Raw genomic sequence first — 24,478 nt, 5'->3', positions numbered from 1 at the left:
TGCGGATTTTCCAGGATAGGTTTCCTCCAGCAGCGCTCCTTTGCCGCGCTCACAAAGACCCCCGCCCCGCCCCCGCCCCCCGCCGCCCCCCGCCGCCCCCCGCCGCCCTCTCCCAGCCCGGGAGCGCACGCCGACCCCCGAGCCGCCGCCGTTCGGGCATCGCCCGCTGCGCGCTGCACTTAAGCCGACCCGGGGCGCGGGGCCGCTCGGCCGCTCGCAGGGCGCGCCGCTCCGGAGAGGTGGGTGCCGGGGCGCGGGCGGGGGGACCCCCGGGGCTCGGTGCCGCCCGCCCCCGTGCCCCCGGCCCCCGTGCCCCCGGCCCCGGAGCTCGCCCGCCCGCCGCGGGAGGCCGGGGCTGCGCCGTGGGACCCGCGGGAACGCCGGGGAGCGAGCCGGCGGCCACGGGCGCGGGAGGACGGTCCCCGGGGCTGGCCTGAGCTCCGCGGCCCCGAGCCAACTCCGCGACGCGCCGGGCTGCACCGCCCTGACCTGGGTCGCCGCCGCGCCGGTGCCCAGGAGCGCGACTTGCAAAGGAAAGCCGGGCTTGGGTATTTGCAGCGCTCACATCGTTACTGTAAAATGAACCCCCACACACCCCCGTCCCCACTCCAGAGCCACTTTTATCGTCATTCCTGTATGGCCTCCAGTCCAACGTCCCTCCTGCTTTTAATTTTTCTTTCTTTTTTTTTTTCTGGAACATTCCATCCCCCTCAGCTTCTTCCTCCATTAAACTGAGACTTGAATGACTGTGTGGTTCGGGAGTTGGGGGATTCAGTGTGTTGCCTTACAATTCCTCCAAACCCCTCCAAGTATTTTTTTTACCCTTCCAAGTATTAAAAAAAAAAAAAAAAAGACACAAAGAAAACAAGTGGCACTTTACCTTGCAATATTGGTAGCAATCAGCACATTTTTTTTTTAATATTATGAGCTGTCATTCCACATTCGAACGAACTGCCTCCTAAATCCGGACTTGCACCAAAAAAATTAATACTTTAAGAAAGGATCAGTGTTCTCCAGATATCGATGAGAATCCGTAATGAAGGTATCCTTACCTCAATCTGTGATTCAAAAACAGTCATTTCTTTTTCCCTCCTTAGGATACTCCTTTCACCTTGACTTGTCACACTTCTTACATCTACTGCTCCACACAGTGAGGGGAATACAGCTCATCTGCCTCTGGGTGGTTACTTTTCCTTCTCTGTTTTCATTACCATCTAACACATCCATCATCAGACATGGAAATGTCTGATGTTACTCAACGTGTGAGCAAAGTCTCTACCCTGTAGTGTTCTTTTCTTTCAGTAATAATGGCTCCTCTAAAATCCTGACTCACGAGCATCCTGCTACAACACGATTATCACAACCATCATGTCTGTTCTTCCCTGGTCAATATGTTCACCCTTTAATTAGGACATTAGTAAGATATCCCAGATAGTATTTAAACATGTCTCTGACACAGTCTAAATTTCAAAGTTATTTCAGGGTTTTGAAACTCGCTTTAGGAAAATTGGGTCAAAAAATAGAACAATAGATATTTTGTGGGGCACCAAAAAGACTTCTAAGCTCTTAAGCAAATATCTTCCTAAGTCATAATATTTTGAACATCATCATTTCACAGATCACTGTGAGTGAGGCATGTGACTCTTCTGGTGGTGGTGGTGGTGGTGAGGGGTGTTGCCTGAAATAATGGCAAATAAACGCTTATATAACTACTTACGCCGGAATATGAAAGAGGGTGTTGTTCGATATTACCCTTAGAAGAATGAAATACGTAAAATACTGCACAGTTGGAATTCTTCAGGACCTGCGGGTCTCTTGTCCATGTTTCAGATACGTACCCCTGGATTTTCGATGATGCACATTAGCAGATGTGGATTTGAATTAGAACATTAGAGGACAGAAAGGCAAACACTCTACTGGGAAGAATGAAAGGTTTTAAAATCTTAAATCACTGGTTGGGTCAGGATGAATTTCAAGTTGACTGATATTTGGCATACTCATTTCCCCAGATAAATGCTATGTAAATTGGTCACTGATGGATAGCATTTATTAAAATTCCAATTTAAAATGCTAATTAAGGAATGCCCATTTATACATATCAGATACAGGTTAGGAAAATACATAGACTGTATATATATATTAGTATATAGACTACATCGGAATATTCTATGTATATATCTAGTTCTACCTTTTCTGAGTACAAAACTAATTATTTCCAAATTGCACAAAGACAGTATCCCTTGAGAATAATCAAGGGCTTACTTTGAACACAGCTGAGCAGCAGCAGCAGCCCATGGGGAAGAGGGAGAAATGTGGTTTTAAACAGTTTCTATCGCTGAAAAGTGAAGGATGGTTTCCACATATATCCTTCCCTCCAAAAAAGACACAAAGTTTTGTGGCCACCCCCATCCATACATTAAATCACTGCCATCTTGTAAATAAAGGAGTCTACTGAAGACTTCTATGGAGATATAGAATAAGGCACACATTAAACTTCTATTTTCACCTACCATGGTTTGCCACATTGATGATATCAGGAATAATGAGCATTATGGATACTGCCTCTTATAACTTAAGCATTTCCTGCCTAAGATCTGCAGAATTCCCCACAGTTCCATGAGCAGACACTATTAAATATGTTGAATTATGTGGCTATTTTATGTTGTGAATAAATAACCACATGGAATCATACTCGCGCTATTAAATGAATTTTACTTATAACTGAATTCAGTTCTTTAGGCATAAAAGCCTAATGACTACACACCACAAGGAAGATTTTTAAAAATGCATGAACCAAACCAAATCAAAGCAAATTGTATTTAAAAAAAAATAAAAAAGTCCATGAATGAGCTGTTACTGCAAACTGGCACCAACTTAGCTTTAATATTAAGAATTCTTTTGACCTCTCTCTCCTTAAGCCAAAAACCTTGGGGGAAAAAAAATCAGTTTAACCAAAACTAGATTCATTACGTTTCCTGCTAATGATTAACCACTGAATCCGTGTTGTCGGGGATGCTAGTACAAAATCAAAATCAAATGCTTTCTGCTAGACTACATATGACTATGATAATAACTAACATCGAGCACTTCATACAACTGTCACCACACCCAGCATTTGACACACTTTTATGTCTCTAAGCCCCTACGAAAAAGTAATATTGTTACCCCATTTTACAGATGAGGACACTGGAACTTAGGTTACTTATGGTCCAAATACTTACCGAGTACAAGAGCTTAAATTCCACCCTGGGGTCCTGAGTCTGATGTTTAAGCCATTTGACTAAACACCTACTATTGACTCAGTAGCTAAAACTGATATTAGGTGGGTAGTTCACTCTCAAAATCAAATGTGTCAGGATAAGCTATACCAAGGATTTGAAAACATGATAATACATTCCTAAAACTGATTATTTGTGGATTGGGGAGAGGGGGAAGAGACACAGCACATGATTTTCCCTGTGTTTTAAGGTTACCTTAAGAGTTAAGGTATCCAGTACTGCACAGTATTCTCTGCAATTTGGAATCTTAGGAATAAAATAGTTAATAAACGTTCCTGGGTGAGGGGTTGGCATAGGTCAATATGTATCTGTCACTCTAGGATTTAGTTTATCTAAATAGACTTTGTTAAAAATTATATATTTATTTGTAAACATTTTTTTCTTTTTTAAATAATATGTCAGAGACACTGTTTATGTCACCAAAATTACAGTGCACTGACATCAATTGGTACATAATAATTGTACAATTACTTTGTTACATGCTGTGAATAAAATTTTAGATTTCATCTTCTGTTTTGCAAAGTGTTATTTTGTCAGTAGTAAGAAAGTCTCTAACAGCTATGGGGACTCTGTTATAAGCTGACATAAAGCTGTATTTAAAATTATAGTTCTGGGTCCCTTTTCCAATAAAGTTTAGTTATCATTTCTACTGGAACCAAAATAAAGGCATAAAAAAAGGCTCGTAATAAAGTTCAATTCATAATCTTCACAGATGTTTTTACAGTAAACCTAAAAGGATAGTATAATATCTAGGTGATTCTTTGATTTAACCTACAGAAACATCCACCCACAATATAGCTTTTTATTTCACAACTATCTGCAATGACTCACGTCCAAAATCGTTTCTAAAAGGTAAGTTTTCTGCTTTATTGGTAAAGATGATTATTTCACCAAAAACACAAATGCCCGCTGAAATCTGATACTATGTGAAGACCCAAGACTCTTTCTTTAGATCTCCAATCATGTTTGTTGTGTGTCAAAAGAGCTGGTTCTTACTTTTGTCCTAATTCAGGTGACCTTGGGCAGGAGCATGCTGGGTCCTCCACAGCCTGGGCAGGCAGGAAGGAGGAGGAAGCAAGATCTGGGAGTGTGTGATGAGGTCTGGACTCCTTGCAGGGGGGCAATCAAGCAATGCACTGTATCCAAAAGGCTTAGTGAGCTTCAGCCCCGTGCTGGCAAATATCCAAGGGAGAGGGAAGGGGGTAAGGAAGGGAGATCTTCCTCTCTAGTGATGACAGCAAGACAGGGGGCAAGGGGGCAGAGCTTCGAGAGAAATCCAGATGGTCAGCAAGAGTCAGCTGGGGGTACATATGCCTGGAACTGGGCGTATGGCAAGAGCCGATGACCCAAGTCAAACCACCAAGTGTCCAAAGACAATGTTAGAAGGGAGTCTGTAGTAGAGCAGCGCATAGAACCCTTGTTCCATATATAAATCTCCACGATTGGGAAGGCACAGGAGAAGCCAAGATAGAGTGCTACTCATCCTTGGCAGGTTGGATACCAGGGCTGCATGCAGCAAGTCTAATTCCCAGGCCCACCCAGGGATGGCAGTATTTGTCCATGCTTGGCAACTTACTGGGTTCAACTTATTTTTATGTTTTGAAAATAAGAGTACATTTGGGGTAGAGGGTCCTTTGAATGCATCCTTTGACAATCCATGTTTAAGAAATGCGAAGCTGATAAATAAAAATGATCGGATTATTTTAATTACAGAGTCCTTTTGTCCATCTGAACTCTTATTTCCAACCATCATTCCATTTACCCAACCCCAAAGCATATTTTAGTGTTGGTTAAACGTTAAAAAGCTAGGCGATATATCTTGGAAATTAAATATATCACTATAAATACTTTGTCTTCTTTTATTCAGACACCAAGAATTAGTGATGATTCATTGATGTTATTAGGTGTGTAGTTGTGTATATAAGTAAGAACCTATCCGTAGGTCACATCCTTTATGCAGTGGACAAAGCATAGACTCACACAAACTTCCATAGTCACTCTTGAACATTTATAACATGAACCTGTATGTATTAAGATCATTTTTTGCAAATAGTTTATTTACCAAGTCTTTATTGACAAATGAACCTAGATAATTATGTATGATTTTCAGGTGTTTCATGACATAGTCACATGCAACACATTTTTAACGATTTTTTTTCTATTTGGTGAACATAAATCATGTCTAAGCACATATTTTTATATGTCATTTTTGGATGTAGATATATGCTTGAATCCCTCCGCTTTTTACCTGGCCAATTTCTGCATGTTCATGACTTGGCTTAGAAAGCAGTTCTTCCATTTAGTCTTTCCTGATCCACTAAGACTAGTTTAAGGGCCTCCCTTTTGAGTTCGCATTGAACTCTGTAAACATCCTTCCCTCACATTTATCATACTCTATTCTGGTGCCTGCCGACTTGCCTGTGACTCCCTCCAGATCATAAACACACGAGGGCAGGGACCACTTCTTTCCTGATTCCCCAGCACATAGCATAGTGTCTTGCACTATAGACACTAAATAAATACTGGTTTCGGGATGGGTAAATGGATGGATCATGAGAAACAAATAGTCCAGATTGAAGAAACTGCTTGCTAATGAAAACAAGTCTATCATTTGTATTTATCACACTATTCTTTAATTATTTGGTTATCTCTCTGTCTCTGTGTCTGTCTCTCTCTGTTTCTCCGTCTCTTTCTCTCTCTCACACACACACCCTTAACCAAACCCAACATAACCTAACCCACATTTTGAGGGCAGAAACTATGACCTAATGGCACCTAGCACCATTGATTGTTTGAAACCACTATTTTTTAAAACTATAAATGTGTACTTCATCATTACAAAATCATGGAATTATAAAACTGGACATAAACTTAATATGTGATCTAATTTGGTCATACCCTTCTGGATCCCCAGACACAGATGAACCTGTTTGTTGTTGTTATTTTTTGTCAAAGCCCTACCCCGCCACATCCATTTCAAGTGCTACGTTACAATATTTCACACTGTTTACCTTGAGCAATTCTAGCTGGAGAGTCTCTAAATCTCTAAAGCCACAATTTATGCCCAAATGCTCTTGCTCTGTCTTCAGTAGAAGCAAGGAGCAGCTGGTCACTATTTTCTCAATAAATGTCCTTCCTATTCTTGAAGATGATTGCTCTTAAATCTCCCCGTAAGATCCACACTGTCAGGCTAAATAATCTTGATTGTTTTTATTTGACATTATTTGACCAGTTCCTTAGGGGTCTAATTTTCTTCTCTTTCAGCATCTCATTGGCTGTTCTCTGAACCTCCTTCACAGTATGTGGTTGGAGGATGGGGGCTGCTGAGAACCACCTTGACTGGGTTATCAGGCTCTAGAGTTAGAGCTCTAGGCCTAGGAATCTGCAAAAGGGAAAGACAGTGAAGCCAGCATTTCACTGGATATTGCTCTTGAAACGTGTGCCAGCAAGGGGTCCAGAGAAGGGAATTACTTCTGCGATGTGTACTTACTAACCCATTCCATCACCCTGATATTTCTGAGAAGAGATGAGATAAGAGGTGCTGAGTGCACTGAATTGTGGGGGGTTGCCTCCATCCAGGAGGCAGGGGGAGGAAGTTCAGGCACCAAGGGAAACACAAGGCGAAGTCTAGGAAGTTGGAGAGAATCAAGTGCATAGCACAACAACAAAAACACCAAAAGAGCAGTTTCAAGACTCAGGGCAGGGAATGAGGAGGGCCATGGTGAACAAAGCTCCATGTCACAGATTAATACTTACGCCTGGATTTGGCAGGAAGAAGCAATTTGTGGCCTCAAGGAGAAGACTGTCTAGGAGAGTAATGGGGTGAGTGTCAGATTTAAAGCAAGATGGTGGGGAAACAGAGACAGCTAGTCTGCAAACGAGTGTTTTTCTTCACAATTTTGAGATCTGAACTTGACTTACATTTATTGAATGCCTATTATGTGCCTGGAACACCTTAGGTATTTTCACATGAGACGCCTTCTTTAATCCTCCTGGGGCAAGACGAATTTAAAACTAGTGTATAAAACCGTATTTCCATTACTTAAAATATTCTGTAGGGAAAAATATACTGGTTCTTTTAGGCGTATTTCTACCTGAGATCTCTGTCTGTAAAAAGCAAACGTGCTTTGCATCTTGTTAGGAGCAGCTTCATTCAGCAGCATGAGGAGAATCATACAAAGATAGGCATGGAAAGAGAGGTAGAAATGAGTTTTCTAGAAAGGGAGAAGGGAGCATGAAGTAAAAAAACAAGCTGAGTCGGAGGGTGTCAGGTAAGGAGAACTCCAGTTGTAGGGTTTCTGGGCTTGGGGGCTGTCAGCTTCTGAGTGATAGCAAGCCTCAGGGACTGTCTCTTTCTTAGGAAAACTGGTGCAACAGGAATGAGGTCTTTCCAAAGGTCTAGAGTCATTAAAAGGCAAAAAAGAAGGACATCTATTTAACTGTTGCTAAGCAAGGTGAATACACAGGACAAAAGATTCTGACCACTAAGGCAAGCATCCCGGTGACTATATGGACGCTGGTCTACACTGGTGTTTGAATGCCTACCTTCCTCGGTGGCAATTTGATTTTGACATAGGAACCACGGTGAAAATACGTAGATCTCTATGTTATTTTTGGCCAAAGGCCCTTGCGAGACTTTCAACAAAAGGTTTCTACAATGTGATCATTCAAATGAATTTTAAAGATTAAGGCAGAACAAGTTAGAGTATTTTAGAATTAATTTCATAATATTACTCATTAGATCAATATATCACTGTGTCACTTTAACTACAGAGTCTCAGATAGCTTTAGTGCAGATGATATAAGCAGCCAGTGTAAGTAGAAAGGCTCTCACAGTTAGGTACAAGTCTATGTGGAATAGCTGTATCTTTTTTGTTTGTATTCTAGTTATGGATGTCAGGTAAAATTTACCATCAAGGAATTTCTGGCAGGGTTTCAGAAGGATGGTTAGAATGAAGAATTTTCTGACTTGGCAAAGAGCAGTCCGATTAGGTTGTGATTAACAGCAATTTATGATTAGTGAGAAAGGTCCTAAATTATACGTAGGCATTTATTCCCTAAAAACCTTATTCTCTTGCCTGATGATTATTTCTAGCAATTTTAATAAAAAACATGTAGTGTCATAATCAGTGTCAGCAAAATTTACGGCTGTAATTCAGATAAGCAGGTATCTTTTTGTCCGTGCTTTAGATTACTCCAAAAGGCATCCCTGAAACTGGTAAAGAACCTAAAAGGAACAAAGAGGCTTCAATAGTTGGTACGTTTCTTCAGGGGAGAAACATCACAGCCCACCCTTCAAGGATTCCTCCTCTACAAATTCTCTAGTGATCAGGAAATCTAAGTTCCAGACATGATTCTTATTTTTTTTTTAGATTCTATTTATTCCTTATTTGAGAGAGAGAGAGAGAGAGACAGACAGAGAGAGAGAAAGAAAGAGAACACAAGCCAGAAGGAGGGGCAGAGGGAGAAGCAAACTTCCCACTGAGCAGGGAATCTGACTAGAGACTGGAAGCTTGATCCCAGGACCTTGGATCATGACCTGAGCCACCCCGGTGCCCCTCAAAAGGACTCTTTCTGATTGGCTGTGTGACCTTGCTAAGCCTTCACTGATCTGGACCACAATTTTTCCTTCTGAAAACTGCAATCTCTCAGGTCTTTTGATTCTTTTCTTTTTTTTTTTTTTTTAATTTTTATTTATTTATTTATGATAGTCACAGAGAGAGAGAGAGGGGCAGAGACATAGGCAGAGGGAGAAGCAGGCTCCATGCACTGGGAGCCTGACGTGGGATTCGATCCCGGGTCTCCAGGATCACGCCCTGGGCCAAAGGCAGGCGCCAAACCACTGCGCCACCCAGGGATCCCCTTTTGATTCTTTTCAATGGCCACGCAGTATCTTGGAGTTTCTTTGATGTCTTATGGTAATAGTTCTCACTTATTGGATATTTGTATTTATGCATTTTCTTTTTTTTAAAATTTTTATTTATTTATGATAGTCACACAGACAGAGAGAGAGAGAGGCAGAGACATAGGCAGAGGGAGAAGCAGTCTCCATGCACCGGGAGCCCGACGTGGGACTCGATCCCGGGTCTCCAGGATCACGCCCTGGGCCAAAGGCAGGCGCCAAACCGCTGCGCCACCCAGGGATCCCGGATTTATGCATTTTCTTAATGTTTCTCCTATTTCCACTCTGCTTTTCCACTGTCCATCCAATATCGAGGTACAGATCAAACTTCTGTTTCTTTATTTTGAGGAATAAGTTCAGGAGCCCACTCAAACGGTCCCTTGTTGACTTCTTAATGCAGATGTGATTTAGAAAGCAGATATTTTCATCTTTATTCTATTCCGTGTATTAACATTCCATGTGTTATGATACTGGCCAGTTTCCAAGGCCTATAAGAGGGGAAAGTTTCTTTCTTTCTTTCCTAAGAACAACATTGGTGATTCTTTTCAGAAGCCAAGAGAAGTAACAAGGTGCATGTGAACCGTATTATTTATTATACGTTTGTTTTCATATTGTTGGTGGCAATCATATGTGTTTATTCTTCTTAGGTAAGATTTCCATTTCTTGCAAGATCTCATTCTTCTGATGCCTCTGTGTCCTATAAACAACTTCAAGTAAGTAGAAGGCTCTTGATAAGTGTAGTTAGTGTCACCATCAGTTTCCAGTCTTTTTTTTTTTAATATTTTATTTATTTATTTATTTATTTGAGAGAGAGAGTGAGAGAGAGCAGGAACAGGGGGTGAGGGATGCAGAGGGAGAAGCAGGCTCCCCACTGAGCAGGAAGCCCAATGTGGGGCTTGATTCCAGGATCCCGAGATCATGACTGAGCCAAAGGCAGACGTTTCACAGACTGAGCCCCCCAGGTGTCCCCAGTTTCTGGTCTTGAAGAGATCACACATCACCAAATGTTAGGACCCAAGAGAAACTCAGAGCTTATTGCTCAAACCTCTTACCTTCTCACAGGGCGACTAGTGTATATGATCCTTAAAAACAGACGTCTCTCCTATTTATCACTCATCTTAAATATTGTTAGCATCACCCACCCAGGACGTCCTTAAGTGAAGAAATAAAAGCGTTATCATTTGCCTGAAGGCATCTGCTGTAAGCAAAAAACCACTGTCGATAGAAAATTAAGAATCTCTGCAACCTTCACAGTCAAACATGAAACTGCCCAGCCCCCTCTGGTTAATGCGAAATTTAATTAATATCGTTGTAACTAGCAGGAAAAAAAATCTTCTCCTGAGCCTAGAATTAGAACGTTTATAATTTTCCACTTTTTTTTTTATTTCTAAAGGATCAAGAAGACTTTCCAAAGAGTAAAATACAAATCGATATTCAATTTTCCTCCAATTATGAAGAAATAAACCAACTTCAGGTCTTTCTTATATCTGGACTGCCTGTGAATTTGCTGCTTTTATACTCTCGTGAGAGAAGAGACTAAGGATCACTTTTCTCTGCAGAGACAGCAACTACATATGCCTAAAAAAGGGAATATTTGAAAATTTTTAAATTCATTCTTCTGCCTTTTTCCCTATCCTATTTCAAATCAATTTCCTATTTTCTCACATTCCTCCCGGCTGGCAGCTGCTCCTTCTGGGCCTTTATCTGGCCCGAGGAAGACAGGCAGGCAAGCAGTTGCCTGTTCAGCGGATGCCAGCCCTGTTCCCATGCTGGAGACAGAATGTCTAATCTCCATATTACAAGCAGTTTCCAATTGCCCCATCTTAAAAAGCATCTTCGCACTTGGGTCCACAGGCTGGGGTCCCCTGTCTTTCTTTTCAATGGGAATTAAAAAAAAATTTTTTTTCTTGGAATAAAGACTCTTACAAAAAAAAAGGAAAACAGTAACAATATTCAACTCGCAAGTCAAGTCACGAAAAAAAATGCACCTGCATGGAAATACTGAGGATGGAAGAAGTCATGTAATACACACTGTATGTGTAGACTGTCTGGAGCAATACAAGTGAGCTAAAATAGCTTTCAGGAGCCTGGATGGAGGGCTCAGTTGGTTAAGCATCTGCCTTCGGGTCAGGTCATGATCTCGGGGTCCTGGGATCAAGCCCCAAGTTGAGCTCCCTTCAAAGATGCCTGCTTAGAAGAACAACTTGCACCCTGGCAATTCCCACAGAAATGCTGCACATCTTCTCTGTATCCAGAGAGATCTCATTGATCTCTCCCAAAGCAGGGTGCCAAGACCCTCAGTGCGGCAGCTGCCACTGCCCTACACCTTCCCCTGGTGGTTCTGTCCCACAGAGAGGACTTCCTGGGGTTCTAGGGAAGGATTACCCCTTCCTATCATTTGACTTTCTTTCTACATGAATTTCCAAGTCATTTTTTTTTCTTTTGTAGTGGATAGGAAAAAGAAAAGAAAAAAAATCATCTGGTCTAATCTCTGGGATAGAGTTTTATAAAGTCAAGGAAAATAGGACAAAAAAGCAACTTACAAATAAAATATCCCAGTTTCATTCTCTAAAGCATAATCATAAAGTTCTAAACACAGTACAGGCTACTTATTTCCTGAAACCAGACCCCTCTTCTGATTTTCCCTTCTCCTCTGAAAAATCCAGTCCTCAGCCTAGCCTATTAAATCCAGTCCTCAGCCTATTATCTAAGAGGTCCATTCTAGGCTTATCTCACCCTTGGCAATCTGACTTTTCTCAAATATAACCCTACCCTTTTTCTGCCACTTGTGAGTCACATCACTCCCTCTGCCTAGATGCCCTCCTCTCCCCCTCCCTTATCCCTTCTCTCTCCCCTCCCCCCACCACCTTGTTTTCATCTCTGACTTGCATAATCATTGCCATCTCTCAAGGCCTAATTCACAAATTATGTTATTCCATGATTTCAATTCCCAGCCAGGCTCACATCCAATCACTTAATGTCTTCAATAGGATGTCCTGCGGGCATCTTAAATGTAACATGTTCAAAGCTAAAATAATCATCTTCCACAAACTTCTATTGCTTCTGCATTCCCTGCATCAGTGAGTGAAACCTCTCTGTGCCCCCACATGCCCACCCCTCAAATGCCCAAGAATGAAACCTGGATGTCCTTGTTTTCCCTTCTATCAGCACTGTCCCCCACATCACATGCCTCCAGCGGCCTCCCACCATTTCACTATTTTCATCACTATAGTCACTGCCCTCATTAATGAAATCCTCATTTTTCACTTGGATACAATATCATACTTGCCTCCATTCTTGGCTTCTTCCAACACATTCTTTCCACCACATTCAGAAAAAAAAAAAATCTCTCAAAATGAGAAATATAATCATATTGATTTCCTGTCCCCTCATGGCTAGATGCCACTTGATTATTGCAAATTCACCATACTAAGAAAACATAACAATCACAGCACTTATTACATTGTACCTATTGTTTTAAAATACTTCATGTTATGAAATATGATTGGCTTACTGTTGGTTGAATGAAAGAATGGATATACAAAGTATTTACCCTGACTACAGCCCAACATAAAGACTTTACATGTTAGAGAGGATTAGAATAAAAATATGTCACATTGTGTACACATCCAGCTGGATACCCAATAAAATAGGAAACATAAAACATATTTTGAATTCAAACCTACCTCAGATGTCCTCTTACTCAGTTTTTGCATGCAGAAATGTTACCTATCCTTTGACATTTAATGTCATTTTCTTTTCAAAGCCTTCCTTGACCAATTAGTTGACATTAATCTCTTCCTGTCTGTATTCCCCTGGCTCTTCATTTCTGATTATATTACAGCATAATTCCCCATACTTCCTGGGGCTGTCTCATAGACAATTCTTTTTTTTTAAGAGTTTATTTATTTATTCATGAGAGAGACGCAGAGAGAGGCAGAGACACAGGTAGAGGGAGAAGCAGGCCCCTTGAGGGGAGCCCAATGTGGGACTCGATCCCGGCACCCTGGGATCATGACCCGCACCAAAGGGAGATGCTCAATCACTGAGCCACCCAGGCGTCCCTCATAGGCAATTCTAATGCATCATATCCAAAGTCAAACATATTGTCACCCTCATACCCAAAAGCCATTCTTCCCTCGCATCCTTTGTATTTCAGTTCAAATATTTTCCCCCTAGTTGACTAAGGTAAAGTTTCAGCTGCTTTTTCTTCAACTCCCACATAGAATCCATCACCATATCCTGTTGCTTCTATCCCTTGTGTAGGTCTTGAATCTCACCCCTCCTTTTTTGCTCACGCAACTGATGTCCAGATTTAGATCTTTATCATCTCGTGCCTGGATTTTTACAATAGCATCCTAAGTATTCTCTCCTTTCTCTTCCCTTCACCTTATCGGTGGCGCCCTCTTTCCACTGCTGCCAGAATTACCTTTTAATAACACAAACCTGCTTGTGTCTCTGTTTCCTACAAAGCCAAATTTAACCTCCTTAGCAGGACACCTTAGGCCTTTTTTTTTTTTTAATTTTTTTTTTTAATTTTTATTTATTTATTTATGATAGTCACAGAGAGAGAGAGAGGCGCAGAGACACAGGCAGAGGGAGAAGCAGGCTCCATGCACCGGGAGCCCGATGTGGGATTCGATCCCAGGTCTCCAGGATCGCGCCCTAGGCCAAAGGCAGGCGCCAAACCGCTGCGCCACCCAGGGATCCCCAGGCCTTTTATAACAGGTCCTGGGCCTCTCTTTTTAATCTTCACTTGCTGCTTTTCTTCAATTCACTGGAGAACCTTCCTTCATAAAGTGTGCTACCTACTGCTCCTCAAATATACTTTGCCTCTTTGCAGAGTAAGGGGTCTATACATGTTCATTTAACAAGCAAATTCAAATAAATCAAACGTTTCCTCTACCTGCCACCTTTCGTTACTTGCCAGACTAAAACCACAGCTGCATCACCTAACTCTATAACAGCACTGCATGGAGGCCTGATGAAAACTAGAAACCATGGGCCCAGGAATCAGACAGCCCTGAGTTCAAATTCTGCCTCTGCCTTACTTTCACTTAGTAGATGTCTGATCTTGGGGAAATTACCTGACATTTCTAAGTCTTAGCAACATGTGTAAAATAAAAATAATGTAAATTCCTATGTCATTAGATTGCTGTGTAATTAAATGAGATAATTTCTGAAACATGCCTATCATAGAGCTGAAATACAGCAGAACCTGAAATGAAAGGCAGGGTTCAGATTTCATTCACTGCTCAATCCCCCACAGTATATGCACAGTATGTGTACATAGTATGAGTATACACTGAATAAAGTTGCTTTATCTGAACTGAATTTGTGGCAGATTTCAAAATACCATGGCTAATAGAACTATAGGTCTTAGATGATCATTTGGTTCTATGGTAATAAAGATCTAGAAATTTTCCAAATGTCAAAACTAATAATTTGAATTTGATTTAAATTGTTAAAGCAAAATAGTTTTATTCCTTGGCGCTATAGGAAATATTAATTCAATCAATCACTTTAGGGGATAAATTACTTAAAAATTAATATTGCATCTAAAGAGTTTAAAATATAGATACAATATGAGTAAAATCAAGTATTTCTATTTTTATACTCATCTAGAGCAATAAAGAAGAAACTGCTCATACAATTTATATATGTGCATGTAAAGAGATTTCATAATCAAATGTAGTACAATTAGGCACTGATTTAAAAGTTATAAAATTAAATGACTTTGATGGACACAAATAAAAATTAAAGTTAGTTTTTAATATCCAAGAATGCCAAATAATGCTTAACAGTCCTATGATATTGTGGAATTGGAACAGGATTTTTGAGACAGGGGTAGTAGCATCATTCTTTCTGACACAAATTAGCTATGTGTGAATTGGCAAATATTCTTTGAGTCTGGAAGATGCAAGGTTATTTTCCTGTTTTTAGAAGAGCGACAGGGGGATCCCTGGGTGGCGCAGCGGTTTGGCGCCTGCCTTTGGCCCAGGCGCGATCCTGGAGACCCGGGATCGAATCCCACATCGGGCTCCCGGTGCATGGAGCCTGCTTCTCCCTCTGCCTTTGTCTCTACCTCTCTCTGTCTCTCTCTGTAACTATCATAAATAAATAAAAAAAAAAAAAAAAAATTTAAAAAAAAGAAATTAAAAAAAATAATATAAAAAAAAAAAAAAAAAAAAAAAAAAAAAAAAAAAAAAAAAAAAAAAAAAAAAAAAAAGAAGAGCGACAGTCATGAAATTCCCCAAATACATTTTCCCAAAGAAAATAACAAAGTTGGTTTGAATCTTTAGAAAGAAGTAGCCTCAGGATCTGCTGGGTCAAAAGACAGAATATATTTCGTAGCACTAGAAAATACCGGACCTTGCTCTCTGTATGCCATGCATATCTACACATAGATTAAACGGTATTCATCTGTTGGGCTTCCTGGACCAGGGAAGCACTTTTGTCAGCATAGTCTCCCTAATACCAATTAGTGACCATCAGAGATAGGAAAAATAACAATACAAATTATCCCCTCATTATCTTGTTTGTTATTATTTACTTCCTCTTGGAGAAATTAAAATATTGTGTGAGGAAAATTTAGAAAAATAAATATTTTTTTAAATTTGCCATCTATTTTTCAAAAATATCTCTTATTATTCTAATGTATACATTTATGATAAAAGAGATGAGCTGTCAAAGTCACACAAAGCCTTCCAAAAGCCCCTCTTTTGGATTCCCTGGTTGGTTTCATGGCATCACTCCTGCAATTCCAGTTCCAATCGATTGACTGAATCAATAGCTGACCCAAAGGAAGCCAACTATCGTCAAGGCCAGCATCCCTAAAATGGTCTGCCATGATAGCTCTGCCCATCATGGCTGTGCTCTACATAGATCCTTGTCTTTGGAAAGCTGGATCTGGAGATAAAACAGGAGAACAATCAGCCGGGAAGGCAGAAGCAGAAGCAAAGAACATGTGACCTGACCAGGTAACTATAACTGGGTAGCTATGGGTATCTCTTAACACTCACACCACTTCCTTGAAACCTGACTGAACAGTTGCTCATGTGTCATGATTGACATTCACTTCTTCCAGGCATAATGAAATGGGTTTCTGTTTTTTCTTTCTTTGCCAAGTATCTTTATAATAATTCTTTATCACCTAGGTAACCCAAGTACCTCTAAATCCTTACATTCCAAAAGCCCCTAAAGTAGTATCCATCAACATTCTGATTTCCAAATTGCTTTCCTCTGGATCCTGGGTTAGTTAATATTTATTCACAAAATCTGAACTTACAAGAAATGTCTCTTTAAAAATGCGCTGTATTTATAGCAAATTCATTAGCATGCATTTTTTTTATTGCCAAAATGTTTTGAATAATCATCTGTCAATCACATTTTCCTTTTGTGGGAACAGAAAGGTCAGCAAGTTGGCAAAAAAAAAAAAAAAAAAAAGAAGTGACAGCTCTGGCTAGGGTTTTGGTAGGTGGGATAAAAAGTCACTTCTCATGTACACAGCTGCGTGTAATGAATGCAACATGTTTGAGGCCTATTCTTGGATCAGTTCCCCTACATTTTAAACTCAACTTTTCTTGGCAAGATTTCTGGGGCCATACTGTGTATGTGTCTGAATTCCTTCAGCCAAAACCTCTTAATATGAAAATTCAGCAGTATTGCATTTTGTGTAGATGTCATGACTCAAAATCCAGTCTGTTTTATGTACCATATGAATCAGGACTGACCTCTGTATTACTACAGACTTATTTTTAGCACAAAGTGATATTTATCTATGTCATTTTCTATGGCCATAGATAAAAATGGGCACATATATTATCCTGTCGACTTAACAGTTTATAAGGAATATGTACAGGGGGAAAGCATTTTTAAGTGAATTAACAGAAAATACATAAAACCTAAACCACAGCCTGACTTTTACCTTAATGAGTACCAATTCTGTTGCAGAAAAAAGAGCCAAGAAGTTCCATCCTGGGGATTCCAGCTTTCTCTCTCTCCCAAAGGAGAAGTTCCTCTCAAAATATGACTACCCTTCCATAAAACAAACAAAAAAGCTCCCTCTTGCTTGTTTAAAATTTTTCTTCTGTGTTCTGGAAACAGAGCTTATTTTAAAAAATAAATTTTCAGAAAGACTGCAAATGTTATCTCAATCATTAATGTATTTGGAGGTCTAAGTGTTAAAACAAAAGTAAGTAAGGACGGACTTTGTTTAATTGGTATAAGGGAAAAAATGAATATTTTCCCAAGTATAAGAAAACCCTACAATGTTTTAAGTTAAAACTGTGAAACTGAAAAGTCTTATTGAACAGATCTCTAGAAGTCACCCAGCCTATAAAGAATTTGAATATGAAATCTAAACATTAACACAAAAAAAATTTGAAAATAAGCTAGAAATCACGAACAGATGCCTCAGCATAGAAGAGAATTAGAAATACAAATATGCAAAACCGAAAGGCAAATATTTTGGAAACATGTTTGGAAATCCAATATTTTTCAACAGATAATGAACATTGAGGGATTATATTTTCTATCTGAAAGATTGGTCAATTATTCTATGAATTCAATAAAAAAATCTTATTTTGAATTATACTTATCAAAGTGTTAACTTTAGATTCAGAATCACATAAAGTTGAAAAATACTTGTAGGATCAGATAACGGCATAACCACATGTTTTTATACAATATTAGTTAAGGAAAATGATCTAGGCCCTAAAGAAATTGAGGTGCTTGGGTTGGCTCAGTGGTTGAGCATCTGCCTTGGGCTCAGGTCCTGATCCTGGGGTCCTGAGATCAAGTCCTGCATCAGGCTCCCTTCAGCTTTCCCTCTGCCTATGTCTCTGCCTCTCTCTATGTCTCACATGAATAAATAAATAAAATATTTTTAAAAAGAATGATGGTATTGAAATAAGAGATAAATATTTTGAAATGCAATTAGTTTACTACCAAATACATTAATGACTAAATTAATCTCTATTTGGTTTTAACTTGTGGTAAAAATTATTATAATTTGATGAAACAATCAAGATGATTCAAAAATCATTTCCTCCTGTTTTTTTTTTTTTTTTTTAAGATTCCACTTATTTATTTATTCATGAGAGAGACAGAAAGACAGAGAGAGAGGCAGAGACACAGGCAGAGGGAGAAGCAGGTTCTATGCAGAGAACCTGACATGGGACTTGATTCCGGGTCTCCAGGATCACGCCCTGGGCTGAAGGCAGCGCTAAACAGCTGAGCCACCCAGGCTGCCCCCTCCTGTTTTATTCACATTTCTGCAAAGAGATTCACCTAAGTGTCAATAATGGAACAAGAGTCTTTGGTAATTGTCTTACCTGTTTTCAGGCTGTTTCTCTGATTTTATAATTTTTCTAGAGTAGGGTAGCTGTTCTTCATTAGGTTTTCAAAGTCAAAGATTCAAAACTACATAGTCTACCATGAAGGGGGAACAGAGCATGCTACCCCAAAATGTGCCACTTTGGCATGTGGATTACTTTGAGCTGAAGTTAATCAAGACCCAGCAGACTCAGGACAAACTTTTTCCTTCTCCCTCACCCACCTAAAAGAATTCAGATAGGGGGCCTAACCCAGGAAAAGAGTTATTACTAGAGATACCTTTTTTTTTTTTTTTTTTTTAAGATTTTATCCATTTATTCATGAGAGACACACAGAGAGAGGCAGAGACATAAGCAGAGAAAGAAGCAGGATCCCTTCAGGGAGCCTGATGCAGGACTCCATCCTAGAACCCCGATCATGACCTGAGCCCAAGGCAAATGCTCAATCACTGAGCCGCCCAGGTGCTCCTACTAGAGATAACGTTTTATCTAAAAGACCCATCTGTATGGCAGGGCAAATATCTGATTACCAAACATCTGCTCTTCTTATCTTTCTGTGAGTCCCTTTGAAGCCCCAGGCCTCTCTCCCATCCTTAGCTCAGGATGGTATATAAGTCTCAACCGTCCAACTTGTACTTCAGTGTCACATCTTTGGGGCTCCTGTAGGCACAAAATTACATTTGTTTTTCTCCTATTGATTTGTCTTATGTCAATTTAATTATTAGACCAGCCAAAGAACCTAGAAGCATAGAAGGAAAAATTTCCAACTTGGACAAGTACATTCTCAGTGGTTCTATAAGGTGTGAGTGTAGGAACTACAGCCTATAAGCTGTAGTTTATACAGCTTACCCATACAACTAAGCTACTTTCTCAAGTAAATCCATTCTTTGTCATTGGAATATTTTGCAAAATATGAAAACAGAACTTCTGGTCCCTGTGTAAATCCTGGCACTGTTTCAAGGCAAAAGAGACATTTACTCCCACACCAAATTATACTGGACTATTTTGGAAAGGAATGTATAATAAACCATTGAAGAAATTCTAATATGCTCAATTTCCACTTTGTTTTTGATTCAATTTATAGTCACAAATCCAGTTGGGTTCATTCAGCAAAAGGTGGCACTATATTTTGATAGAAAGAATGGAAGCACAGAGTTTCAGAGATTAACCAGGGATCCATCACATTACAACTAACCACCCTGTGGGCACTCTGAAACATCTGTGTTTCATCAGACTCCAGAAAACACTACATACCACAATGAAAAAAAATGTCCTCCAACCTCTCTCCCTTTTTAATGGAATGTTTAACCAAGATTTGTTTTATGTGTTTGACAGAAAATAAATTACTAAACTATAGGAGATTACCTGAAGATTTGTGATCTTTACAGGAAAGGTTAATATGAGTTAGACAGGATGGATCAACATTTAGGGTATGTAAAAAATATGAATGCTTACAGTAGTGGTCTTAAGCAAGCAGAATAATTTGGGTTGTTCGACTATCTCTCTCTCTCTCTTTTTTTTAAAGAAATAAAAACAATAAACATCTTCTTTGATTCCTCCAGAGACTACAACTGAGTTCAACATAATCTCCCAAATTATACAAAATGTTGTTTATTTTCCGAAGCCAATATTTAAATACCACAACAGTGAGTATGGAGTGAAAAATAGAGTTAATGAAAAATAAAAAGTCATGTGGCTGTCTCCTTGGATGATTTTCTTCATTAAAAAAAGTCAACTAATGTAAGAAATGGATATTCTCAAAAAAATCTGAAGACTCAAATGTGCAAGCACTAAATTTTGATGAGACATCCAGAAATCTTGCATATCTCTATCATGCCATATCATCAAAGAGAATAGTCAGTTTTTACATAATATTTCTATATTCATTTGGGGCATACCTAGTGAGGTCCAATGTAATTTTAAGAGATAGTGTCAGCAAAAATTTAATTAGCTCACAAAAATGGCACTTTTCTGTACATTACTCTTGCCCCTTTAAATTCTTCTTAACCTCAGTTGTTTAAAAAAACAAATCAAGGGATCGTGCAGAGGAGGGTGATACTCTATCTTGCCTCTAGCAAACACACTTTCTTATGGAATTAACTTAAAAGGAGGTCAATTTAGTTTATCTTAAGCCTATTGCATCATTTTTGTTCAAGGGTTATTTCTTTTAAGGGTGGTGACATGGCAAGATTTGTGCAAGAGCCTCAGGTAAAACATGGGCTTTGAACATTCTTATATTAAATTTTTTTGGCCATGTACATTTTTTAAAAATCAGGCCTAAACCAGAGATGACAGCATTTAAACAGTCAAAATTCGAAAAGACAGAAGAAACCCTAAAAAAAAAAAAAAAAAAAAAAATACCCAAAATCAACAGGGAAAATAATTTCCTTCAATATTTGCTTTCTAAGGGGTAAATACTGAAAAGTGACTTGAACTGAAATCTGAGAAAGATGAAAATGCAAATTGCCATTAAAAATTTATTAAGATAGTTTCACATAGAAATTTCTAAGAAACATTTCGTTCATATTTTTGCTTTTGCACTTTTTTCAAAAAGAGCTCCTACTTGAATTGTCACATGCGCTTTTAAAAATTTTAGTGAGCTCTATTTGATTGTAGGCAATTATCATATTACAGCCAAAGAAAATCCAGGAAACATGGCTCCAGTCAACCCTGTGAAATAGAATGGAGCTGTGATTCCTCACAGCTTATTCACCTATAGGGTTTCTCTTCCTTCCAAATGGTTTATTTAAACATTCATATGCTCCTATGAGTGAAATCGCCTTTTCAAAAATATATTGTATTTGTGGGGCACTGATAACCCTGCCTTGAGTTATAGAGTAATTTTCTTGAATAATAGAACATGGTAAGATAAAGGGATGGAACTTTAAGTTTCTTTTTTTCATCATTAGAATCCAGTAAAATAAGGACGAAAGTCAATGTAAGGTATACATTTAATACTCAGTGAACTTAGGTAAAGCTAAAATACATCCGAATATACTTCCTTGTACCTCATAAGTAGCCCATTAGAATATATTAAAACTGTTTTGAATCTTAAAATCAAAACTATTTTAAATCCTAAAACTATTTTAAATCTTAAAATCTTATTAGCAACTGCCAAAAACATTCTCCCAAAATTAAACATATTATTGTTGTGGTTGATAATAAACAGGTGTTTCTTGTTTTAAAAATAAATGGGCCATCTTAGAGACTGAGGTGTATTAACATATGAAGCTCCACATATATTTGAGAAAACAAGAGTATTTTTAGTAGTAGCGGTCTCTTGCTTATTGCTGATTTCGAACTTTCGATTTACCATTTCACTGGGCTTTGTAGACTCCATTTTTAAAGCACAAATTTTCAGAACACTACATCCTTAATGCAGCACATTCACTGCCAAGCAGCCTGAAGAGTAACGCAGCCATATTGACGACAGCTGTGAAAACTTTATACTATGGATTTCATATATTCAGAGCTATTTGGGACTAAACTTTAACTTCTGCAAATATCAGGTGACCTGGAAGAAAGAGTTTCAAGGATGTGAAGGTGTCACGCATATTTTCTTTTCTGTCCACCTCTCTTCCCAGAATCCTACAGAGAAACTATTTGATAAAACCTTGAGCAGAGCTCTGAAAAATACAGTGAGAGTAAAGAACATTCTTAAGAATTCACACATACACACACACAAGAACAGAGGGAAAGGGGAAATGCGATGCCAGCAGACAGAGGATGTGGACAGATTCTGGAAGGGGGAAAGCAAATGAACAGTTGAAACCTGGCAAGGCCTAGTGAGTTAGATTAAAGCAAGCAAGGGTACGACGCAGTAAGGAAAACCAACCAGGGCAAGCCGACTCCTGCCCTAGAACCTCAGGGAGGCACAGCAAAGAGACTGGTCGTGCTCCCAAAGTTTGGACGTGTGGAAAACTCATTTTTAAAGCGTCTTACTGATCACACCTTAAAGGCTGTCTCCCATTTGTTTTATAAATATCATAAGAGAGTCTTGAAACGGAGTCAAATGACTGAGGCGGTATCCTTTCCAGGTCAAGGACAAGGACCGTGGATGAGGCTGTCCTCCACTAGCTCTGTGGCCTTTACAACCTAAACATTCTGTGCCTTGGTTGTGTCATCTGTAAAATGGGTATGACAATAACCATACCTACTTCCTAGAGTCACTCTAAATATTCAGTGAGCTCTTATATATGTGGCATTCTTAGAATCACTAATTGTTAGTGATTTTTTTTTTTTAAAGATTTTATTTATTTGAAAGAGAGAGAGCAGGAGCAGAGGGGAGAGGGAGAAGCAGACTCCTGACTCAACAGGGAGCAGGATGCAGGCTTGATTCCAGAATCCTGGGATCTTGACCTGAGCCCAAGGCAGACACCCAACAGACTGAGCCACCCAGGTGCTCCATTGTGATTATTTTTTCATAAAGTTGTGAGTAACTATAAAAGCAGTAAAATTTCTTTAAAAAGTGTTTTTTTTTTGTCCATATACATTTAGCACATTCTTTCCAAGAAGGTTGATCCCAATCTGTGGTGAAATTGAAAGGCAAGTCGGTTCTAATTTCAAGTTCTTTCTCCAGAAGGGACGATTTCCAGGTCTCCACTAAATCCGAAGAGAATTCTTAAATTGGTTTCTTGGGACCTTCCCTGCTCGGTGATGCCCTAATTTACACTTCATAATTTGCAGCCTGCACGTGAGGCATTCTTGAACAGTCTGAACTGAAAAGAAATTCTTATCATAATTAATTTTTAAGGCAGCAGGGAGTTGGTTATGAGGTTACCAGAAGCCAACAACAGAAGCAGCAATGTCAACGTGACAACAGGTCAAAACAACGCGGTTCTGCCTTCGGTGTCACCACTGAATGAACGTGTTTGGTTTCAAAAGATGCAACTTCATTTGATGATGCCATTTTCAAAGCACCACAAACCATTGCTGGCTTGGCTTTAGTAGCTTCTAACGTGACAATTTACACTCTTAAATAAAGGGATTTTTTTTTTTAATGTATAGCTGTCCATTGATAAATGCACACCTTTATGGCACGACAAAAATTTGCATGACTTCAGAAGTGTTTTAAGACCAAGGAACACATTTGCATTACAAATAGTTTTTACACAGACGAAAAGGAAGACTGAGCTCAGAGATGAGGGATGTTTTACCACAAGCATTTAAGAAGATATCTTAAAACAGTTTCTTCCTAACCGCAGTGGGATTCATTTCCCAGGGCAATTGCCTACAACAGAGCCCCAGAGTTGCAAAGCTGGCATTTAAATTTGACCTTCAGCTGATGGTAATCCAGAATGATGAGCTCCAGCAGGAACCCGGGAATTCCAAAGGGCCACAGTGGCCCCTGAGGTCATGGTTGAGAGGATTTGGGCTTGCCGGTTGGGAGCAAGTTAAATTAAGTCGCAAATCAAGCATTCAGTATTCCCTGCTGATTAGAAAGAGCTTTGATTGTTTCTTCCTTTTTTGCATAGCTCATTTCATTGTATTTTCTTTTGTTTTAAAAGAATCCTAATAAGCATAAAAATAGACCTGAGCCATATGAATGTGAGAGCAGAAATCAGGAGCTTTCTTTGATTCTTTCTTTGTCACATTTTGCCTTCTCACTTGCCCTCATTGCACTAAAGAGGAAGAGAGTTATGGCCAGAGGCTAAACATTTACTCACAGAAGTTTTCTCTTTGGGTTCTTTTGGAAACGCTCAGAGAGTATATAGCAAGAAACAAGACCCGACATCTCTTAGTTCATGTTTCAAAGACATAAAGCACGTAAGAAGGGGAAACACTGTGATCTAGAAGGTTGAGTCGGTTGTGCCAGGGCTCATGTCGGTTCCTTCCTTGACCACCAGTTTCAATAAGTGACATCGTAAATCCTTCACCTCTCTAGGCTGTCGCTTGCCTTGGTGACAATGTCTTCTCTACTTGTTCTCAGTGTGGTTGGCATTGAGGAGACGGTGAAATAACAA

General features: G+C 39.4%; 1 protein-coding gene across 9 annotated transcripts in view; it reads right to left on the bottom strand.

Annotated features, from left to right (window-relative positions):
• TENM3 (teneurin transmembrane protein 3) overlaps positions 1–24,478 on the bottom strand; it is a 604,956-nt gene that overhangs the window by 337,520 nt on the left and 242,958 nt on the right. The window lies entirely within an intron of this gene.

The sequence above is a fragment of the Canis lupus genome, chromosome 15 (assembly GCF_048164855.1).
Source record: "Canis lupus baileyi chromosome 15, mCanLup2.hap1, whole genome shotgun sequence".
NCBI lineage: Eukaryota > Metazoa > Chordata > Mammalia > Carnivora > Canidae > Canis > Canis lupus.
The sequence above is the reverse complement of the archived record's forward strand: the minus strand, read 5'-3'. Positions and strand labels throughout refer to the sequence as shown.